Raw genomic sequence first — 8,893 nt, forward strand, 5'->3', positions numbered from 1 at the left:
CCGCATCATAATGCACCGAGAAGTTTCTTATTTACAAACGATCAAACAAACAGAGTAATTTATATCCTAATAGCTGACGTAAAACACGTTATTAGGTAGGTATATTATATCATCACAAAAGAGTATGAAACCTCACCACTATATTCTTACTGTCTATAGAAAATAAATAAACATCTATGTTTAAGAAGGTTTTTGTCGATGACGATGTATATAGCATAATATACACGTACACACATGCGCAGAAGTATGGAAGCACAATTTTTATCGAGAACTCAAACAAATCAATGTTGCCATGCCACGTTGAAGGAGGCCTACGGACCGTGTGACGTCAGAAGAGACAAAAACATACCTACCCGGGTCTTGTGACTACGCCGCGCCGCCATTAACGGAATTTCCGCACACCTCACTAGACTGTTACCAGCTGCATTACTGAAATAGCCAAGTCCTAAACCTGTCCTGTCATTATTTAAGGTCGCCCAGTCACGGAGTCAATATCAAACTTGGAATAAGAAACGGTTTGTTATTACACAGATTACTGACCCTTCCGGTTGTGTCTGTCCACTCGTCCAATCTTGATTAACAACTCTGTTCAAAGACTCTGTTGAATTAAATCAAAATAGGTAAATTCAAAAGAGTGTGTAGTACAAATACGATTCGCGTGGGACTTTCCATCCATCACTAACCTCTTCATCTATGAGGACGTTATGTTTATTTTCCACTTTAATATAGCACTTCGTGTAAGATCTGTAAATAGTGGAGTATTATCTCTTTACAAACATAAAACATTTAACGTAGATTTATACAGGAATGAGGGACTTTCCAAGCTACGTTCACCAAAAAGGATATAGATGGCGCTGTACAGATTTTCCTTCGATTGACCTTCTCATTTCATGGATAACAGACGTAATATCGACGGGGAAGAAGCAAATACTCCTATCTTACAGTTAGGTCTGTGTAAGATAGGAGGATTTGCTTCTTCCCCGTCGATATGCATCTTGTATCTTTGTTTTTGGGTATAAATGACGACCATTGCTATTACACCCTGCCACAATTACATCTTCTACCCTGTTATTATTCTGAACAAAATAAAGAGAAGCAATATAGGTAGGTAGCAACGTAATTCAATACATAATGTGATCCAAATATGAAGCAACAATTATTTTTATGTATGCTTCTGCCATTACATTGTATTTTGGAATATTATGTAAGTACCTGAGTAATGAGAAAATAGGTAATTATCACGTTAAAGCTGTACAACGCAATCTGTATTGCTTTTGGTGAACGTAGCCTAGAATCCTGTAGTCAGGTTCTAACAAATAACAAAACGTTACCGTTCATATAATTGTTTTGTTATCTGTATGTACTATTTCGTAGAACTTCAACAATTGAATACTGTAAGTACCTATACAATAAGTTATACAATGTTCAGTAGGCTCTGCACGACAACCGCGCCGAGCGTGGTGCGAATTATATCGAAGCCTTCGACCAATAGCCATTTGACTTCCATCTTCGTAGATAGCATTCGTTTATTGGTCGAAGCCCTCGATATACGATATACGCGCGGCGCGATTATCACGCAGACCCGGCTGGTTAAAGTTCATTATATCTATCTTAGGATTTCGTAAAAGCAGTGACTGCAAGTTGTCTTCTGATTACTTGTGATTCTGCCCTCCACATTAGGGAGTACAGGGGGGTTACAAAGGCCACATCGAAGCAATTCATCTAAAAAAGCAATATTGCAATTTGATATTTGCGCATGTAAAAGTAAGTGCGCAATGCAAACAAATGTCAAATAGCAATATTGCTTTTTTATCGCTTTAGATTCGCAAGTCCATTCACAAAAACATACCTGAGAGCGTAGGTCTTAAGTAGAAAGAAATCCGCATATAGGTAACTACTTGATTCTATGTTCTGTTAGGTACTGGCTTTTTTATAAGTATAATAATAAAATAATAGAAACTGGTAATAAATAAGAGTTTATCATAAGTAATTAAAATCCGCGATAGTCATGGGGGTTAAAAGTCCACATCGAAGCAAATTATCTAATTATATAGACCACATGGTATCAACCATGAGTGTGGATTGATTATTTCACAACTCGTAGACCGTATTAAAGAAACGCTGATTGTTTTGTCACTTCGCATAATAATTCAGTTTTAGTGGGTAGGTAATTACAAAGTTTACAAACACGTCCGACAATAAGAGATAGATCGATGAATATAAAAAGTAATTAAAAAAAGTAAAGAATTAATATTTTTATAACCTTTTTTTAAAAAAGGAAATCAGAATCATTTATTCAACGTAATTATCATGGATAAACTTGTTGAAGGTCAATGTAACATTTTTGAATTTACGTCATTTCGCAAGGTGTTATGGCTGAGGAGAAGAAATGACAAGAAACTGCAACAGCAACACATCTTTTAAAAACCAATGAGGATATACATTACAAGTTATTTAATAACTAGAGGAACACATTCAATACCAGACATTTTTATCATTTAGGTAGTCATTAATCTTATAATAAGCTTTTTTACATAAAGTAAGCTTCACATGAGCTTTAAATTTATTTTCTGACAAATTTAAAATATTATCTGGTATTTTATTGTAAAAACGTATACATAACCCCAAAAAAGATGAATTTAATTTAGTTAATCTAGAATTTTGAATAGCAATTTTATGTTTATTTCTTGTATTGTAAGTATGCCTTTCACAGTTTCTCGGAAGGAGAGATACATTTTTACGTAGATACATAATGTTTTCATATATATATTGACTTGCGACCGTCAGTATATTTATTTCTTTAAATTGAAAAAAAAAGGTATTTTTATGTTGCAATTGTTCAATGGCCTTTTTAACCGCCCTGTTCCGAGAACGCGTAACTTACTTCGTAATGTCACGGGTTAGGTTAGGTTAGGTTAGGGCTGTCCCGGATTGGGCTCTAAACCACTAAATTCAAATCAAATCAAATCAAATCAATAATTTTATTTCAGACCATGTGTCCATAACTGTAATTCGATCATAAATAATTTATATCATGTGGTTTCCAGGGTCCGTGCCCGGTTAATGGTTTTTTTTTTTGTTTTTTTTTTTGACGTGACTTATTGTAGATTTGCCGCAGATGGCATTAACTACTCGGCCGGAAACCCGGTTAATGGTAATATGCTCTAACTCTATGACATGGGATTTGAGCATAGCTGGTGAAAAGTGAGTGCATATTATGTACCGTCCACCTCTGCCTACCCCTTTTGGGGGTACAGGCGTGATGCTATGTTCTGTTAAAGTTTTACAATACAATACAATACAAAAACTCTTTATTACACTTAAAATAAATATTAAAAATAAACAATTTTCTTCGGACGAATTATGGGTTTTTATCCTTATCGGTGGGACTCTGTGTTTATGACTTGAGTTTTAGTTACAACGTTAATTTATGAGTAGAAAATCTATTCTAAGTAAGTAATTATTTTAAACATAGAGTGGGGCTGATCTTAAGACACCACAGCACGAACGACTTGAATAAACATGATGTCCTATTAGGCGGAGTGGTGAGTAGCTGCAACTACACTGGCCTGCAAAACTAAGCAGGTTCTAAACTTGTCAAATTTACCCTCAGCGCTCCCCATTTGTCCGGCCAAATAGTTAATGCCATCTGCGGCAAATATATAATAAGTCACGTCAAAAAAAACTTTAGAAATAAAAGAGTCGACATGTTACTCAAAGAAAGCTGATAAAATGATCTATAAAACGTTTTTGTTTTAAATCTCTCTCTAGTTTGTAACCGTGGTAACTCAGTTTGCAAAACGCTTGACCCTTAATTTGAGGTCGCAGCTTCTTATAGGCATATGCTTAAACCAATGATTTTCGATTTTGTTTTCGAATTCATGTTTGGCTCATAAATGACTAGACCGTGCTCAGCGGTGAAGGAAAACATCGTGAGGAAACCCGACATGATCCCGAGAAATGTATTTCGGAGGTAAGTATGTGAGCTAACCTGTATGACTGGGCTGCTTTTCCCTGCAGTTGGAAGGTCAGGCAGGCAGTCGCTTCTGTAAAAAACCGGACCAGTCTTCAGGTTAGGTAAGTGAAAACCGGGATAACGTAAGATGATGATGATGATAAGATGATGATGATTTAAAATCTCTAACTTCTATACTTTTGTTTTTTTTTAAAGTGTAGTGCTTAGTTTTGCAGGCCAGTGTAGTTTAATTGAAAAGCTGAACTATAATTAAGATGAGCCTTTAATTATTGGTCTTGAGCCTCTAATCTTAGATGTTAAGATTATGTCCTCAAGTAATAAGTAATCATATTTGACCGAGATTTTTAATACTACAGAATGTTAATAAAGGCCAGTAATGGAATGGATTACATGTTGTTACGTTATTTGAATTATTTGCTTTGCGATTTGTTATTGGCATAATTGGTGATCTTGGCGTGAGTCACGATGCTACGCGATTTAATTGATAACCATGGAACGATTGATATAACTTTATCTGTTGCTGTGGCCATTCAGTCTCAGTTTATGGTTCATAAAGCAACTAGGATACGTTAATTTGTACTTGTAATTATGTACCTACTGAATCCTGTGATCGATCTTTTATGTAGTCGTGTCGTATTGACTATTCAATTACTTACATAATGCGGATATGTTATGTAAAGTTATTCATTGTAGTATGCTATATCCGCCCCGGGTATCTCCGGTCAAGTAGCTAATGCCATTTGCGGCATATCTACAATAAGTCACGTCAAAATAAGGTATGCTATGCATATGGGTACACCTTGAGGTGTACCTCTGCATACCCCTTCAGGATACAGTCGTAATGATTTATTGTGAGAAGAGTTTCTTCTCTACTTCGTCTGGATAGCTCACACATACCTACATACATACATAGACTTACGCCTATTGCCCACCAGGCCAAGCAGAGACTATGGAATTCTTTTCTTCGATCCCGACATACTTCTCTTTGCTTCTTCTACATTCATCAATCGTTTCACACAAGCTCGCCGGTTCAGAGTAGATCTTACTGAACCTGTTCTGAGGAAATCTCCAACTTTTTCAATGACGTCCTTCTAGATCATCCTCTGCCAGCCATATCACCAACCTTCGCTTTATATGCTGCATTCGTGATCCTATTATCCTTCATCCGCTATATGTGTCCAAACCAACTTAACATTCCCTTCTCAATCTTAGTCTTTGAAACCACTGTTAGCTCCGACTGAAACCGACTGGTTTACTGGTAGGAGCGCGCGCGGCGCCCGTCCCGCGCCTCCTGTTACCAGGTCCGTGGCTGAACCACTTTTTTTTTTTACGTGACTTATTGTATATTTGCCGCAGATGGCATTAACTACTTGGCCGGACAAATGGGGAGCGCTAAAGGCTCTCACCCGAACCACCACCACCACATCTCTCTCTTATCTTCTCGTCTGGGGAGTAAGATCCACGACCGACCTCATCAACTGGTATCGGGGTTGTTACTGATTTGTTCTTGTTCATGAGCCATATCAGGGATCCCTAGCGGGCATGTATCCATATAGTGCATTATTTGAACAGTCTTCTTCTTCTATCGTGTGGGTTGTGAGGTGGATTACCAATCCCATCAACCCTGGTGTCAGGGTTACTATTGAGTCGCCAAAGGCCCCTGACATGGCTCGTGTAACGACTACTAACTTCAGTAAGTAGTAACCGGGACCAACGGCTTAACGTGCCTTCCGAAGCACGGATCATCTTTCTTTCGGACAATCAGGTGATTAACATGTAATGTCGTATAACCAAACTAGGGATCACAAAGCGATTTTGGTGATTTGAACAGTTCAAATTATTTTAATAAATAAAAGGCCACTAATTATATCTATTAAAAAAGAAATGATTCAATTACAATATAAAATTACGTAATAAAACGACTTACAAAGAATGGTACGAGTGTTTTTACAGTAGTCATTATAAAGAACCTTGATCAAGAATTAGATAAAACTAAATAGGTACCTACAGCAATATGTGTGTCAATCGGTATCGTCCAGCGTGACGTTATTGATTCAAATGACGACTTCGATAACTCCTGAGAACTAAATATATACATACTTACATACATACATAAACAGCCTATATACGTCCCACTGCTGGACACAGGCCGCCCCTCAATCAACCGGAGGGGGTAACAGCCTCCATGGTCTAGTGGTTAGAGCGTTAGGCTCACGATCTGGAGGTCCGGGTTCGACTCCCGATGGGGACATTGTCGAAATCACTTTGTGAGTCTGTCCCTTGTTTGGTAAGGACTTTTCAGGCTTGAATTACCTGATTGTCCAAAAAAGTAAGATGATTCCGTGCTTCGGAGGGCACTTTAAACCGTTGGTCCCGGCTATTAGCCGTAAAAAAACCTCCACCAACCCGCATTGGAGCAGCGTGGTGGAGTATGCTCCATACCCCCTCCGGTTGAGAACTAAATAAGACTACTTAATTTATTTTATAACTGCTTTCCACTCGCGACACCGCCCGCTTGGATTTCGGTTATCGCGCGCTTCTTCTCTTCTTCTTCTTATCGTGTGGGTTGTGAGGTGGAATACCAACTTCATCAACCCTGGTGTCGGGGTTATTACTGAGCCGCCAAATGATATGGCTCAAGTAACGACTACATATTTACATCAGTAAGTAGTAACCGGGACCAACGGCTTAACGTGCCTTCCGAAGCACGGATAATCATCGTGCGCGAAATGTTTCTTTAATGATTTATTATAAAACCCAGTTGCATGTCGCCTGCTATACACCCCTACCCGAAAAATCACATCGTGATCCCTAGTTTGGTTAGGACATTACAGGCTGATCACCTAATTGTCCGAAAGTAAGATGATGATCCGAGCTTCGGAAGGCACGTTACCCCGTTAGTCCCGGTTACTACTTACTGCTGTTAGTGAGCAATCGTTCAAAACATGAGCCATGTCGGAGGCCTTTGGCGGTTCAATAATAACCCTGACACCAGGTTTAATGAGGCTGGTATTCCACCTCACAACCCACACGATAAGAAGAAGAAGACCCCTACACGAGTGAGTGCCGGGCTCCCAATTGGTTCGCGAAGTAGTTAATGCCATGTGAGGATAATCTACGATAAGTCACGTCAAAAAACTACTAACACTATGATAAGGTATTCCTTCATATAAAAGACATCAACGAGCTCATTCTTTTTCTTTATTTTAATTTAGATGAAACTTGCATACGGGTCGAATTGATAACCTCCTTTTTTGGAGTCGGTTAAAAATAGCACGTAATAAAGGCTATTTTTGACAAACATGCGTAAGTTTCACTTTAACCTTGGTTGAAATTAACAACCATCATTATCAAGCAAATGTTCAAGTAAAGTATTTTATAAACTTATTAGACATCTTTGCAACAGTCAAGGTTGTTCAGGGATCTGGCCTTGATCTATTAAATTACTGATAAAAAGTGTCTACTGCGTGTTTTAATGTTTTTTAATTATTTTAATGTATGCAAAGTACCTACCGGTTAATGCATATCGAACTTGTATCGATTGCTGTAAAAAGACGTGGTAAAAAGCGTTTCTGAAGGTAAAAATTATACTTAACTACTTAGGTAAAAATACATAACGCTTATGTTGCTATATCCAGGGGTAACTTTTGACTGGAGACTATTCCGGCCAAGTAGTTAATGCCATCTGCGGCAAATCTACAATAAGTCACGTCAAAAAAAAAAAAAAAAAAGACTGGAGACTATACCAGTTTAATCACATACATACATAATATACAGGTGTTAGTGATGACTCACACCATGATTCTGAGTTGAAGGTAATTAAATAACACCGAAATTTTCATTATTTTTCCGACAAGAAATTTCACTTGATATCAACTCAGAATCGTGGTCTGAATTATCCTCCAAAGATTTTATTACGGGTTGTCACTAACACCCATACGTATCCGAGTTAATATCAAGTGGAATTTTCCATCGCAAAAGTTAAGATTTGAAAATAAAATGAAAATCTTAAAAAAAACATAACTTTGCGACGGAAAATACCACTTGATATAAACTCAATCACGGTCTGAATTATCCCTCTCAGGTGTCAGTATTCGGTACATGTTACTCACCCTATATAAAATAGTCCATCCGTAATCCCTTTTCCGCACGTTTTTGTGTCGCACAAGTAATCAATTAGCCCTGTAATAAATCATAATGGTGATTGGTGACAAGCCACCAACTCGTCGCCCATATTGTTAGTTAAATACCTACTCCATAACTTCGAAGGTGACTTTTGCAGCCACATCATAGAATAAGGAATAATACTACGGCGACACTTGAAATTGTAAGTAGTCCAAAGATGGATAAACACAGACCAGCTAGCCCCTCGTCCATGACAATCCCTCATCTTGGAGTGTAGGTACGTCATCGCTTAATCTTTAGTCCATTCTAACTTTTACGACATGCACTCGAAGGTAAGCATCGGAACGCGTTCTATGTTTTCTAATTCTTTCCTATTCCAGCAGGTACTAGTTTAATTACTTACATTGACTTCTAAAATTATAATTAATTATTTATAATCTCTACACAGGCTATAATTTAAAGAAGTTAGGTATTTTTACTGGAGACCAAGAGTCATCGAACACCTTCGAATGGCTTCGAACATAAGGATCAAAAGTATTTATAGAATAAAGAATAAACTGCATATAAATGTAAATAGGTACCTACCTAGCTACCTACCAGAAATACCGTTATAGAAACGGACAAAAGCCTTGTGTTGAAGATGGATCATCAATCATTTATTACTTCAATATATCTTTACAGCGCCATCTTGAGGAACGTAGCCTGGAAAATCTCTCATAAGAGTAGTCAGAGGTTTTCATCACATTCATTGCAAGATGAACTTAATACCCACACCGCACACCTCACCGAGCT

This window comes from Pectinophora gossypiella, chromosome 2, assembly GCF_024362695.1.
Source record: "Pectinophora gossypiella chromosome 2, ilPecGoss1.1, whole genome shotgun sequence".
Taxonomy (NCBI): domain Eukaryota; kingdom Metazoa; phylum Arthropoda; class Insecta; order Lepidoptera; family Gelechiidae; genus Pectinophora; species Pectinophora gossypiella.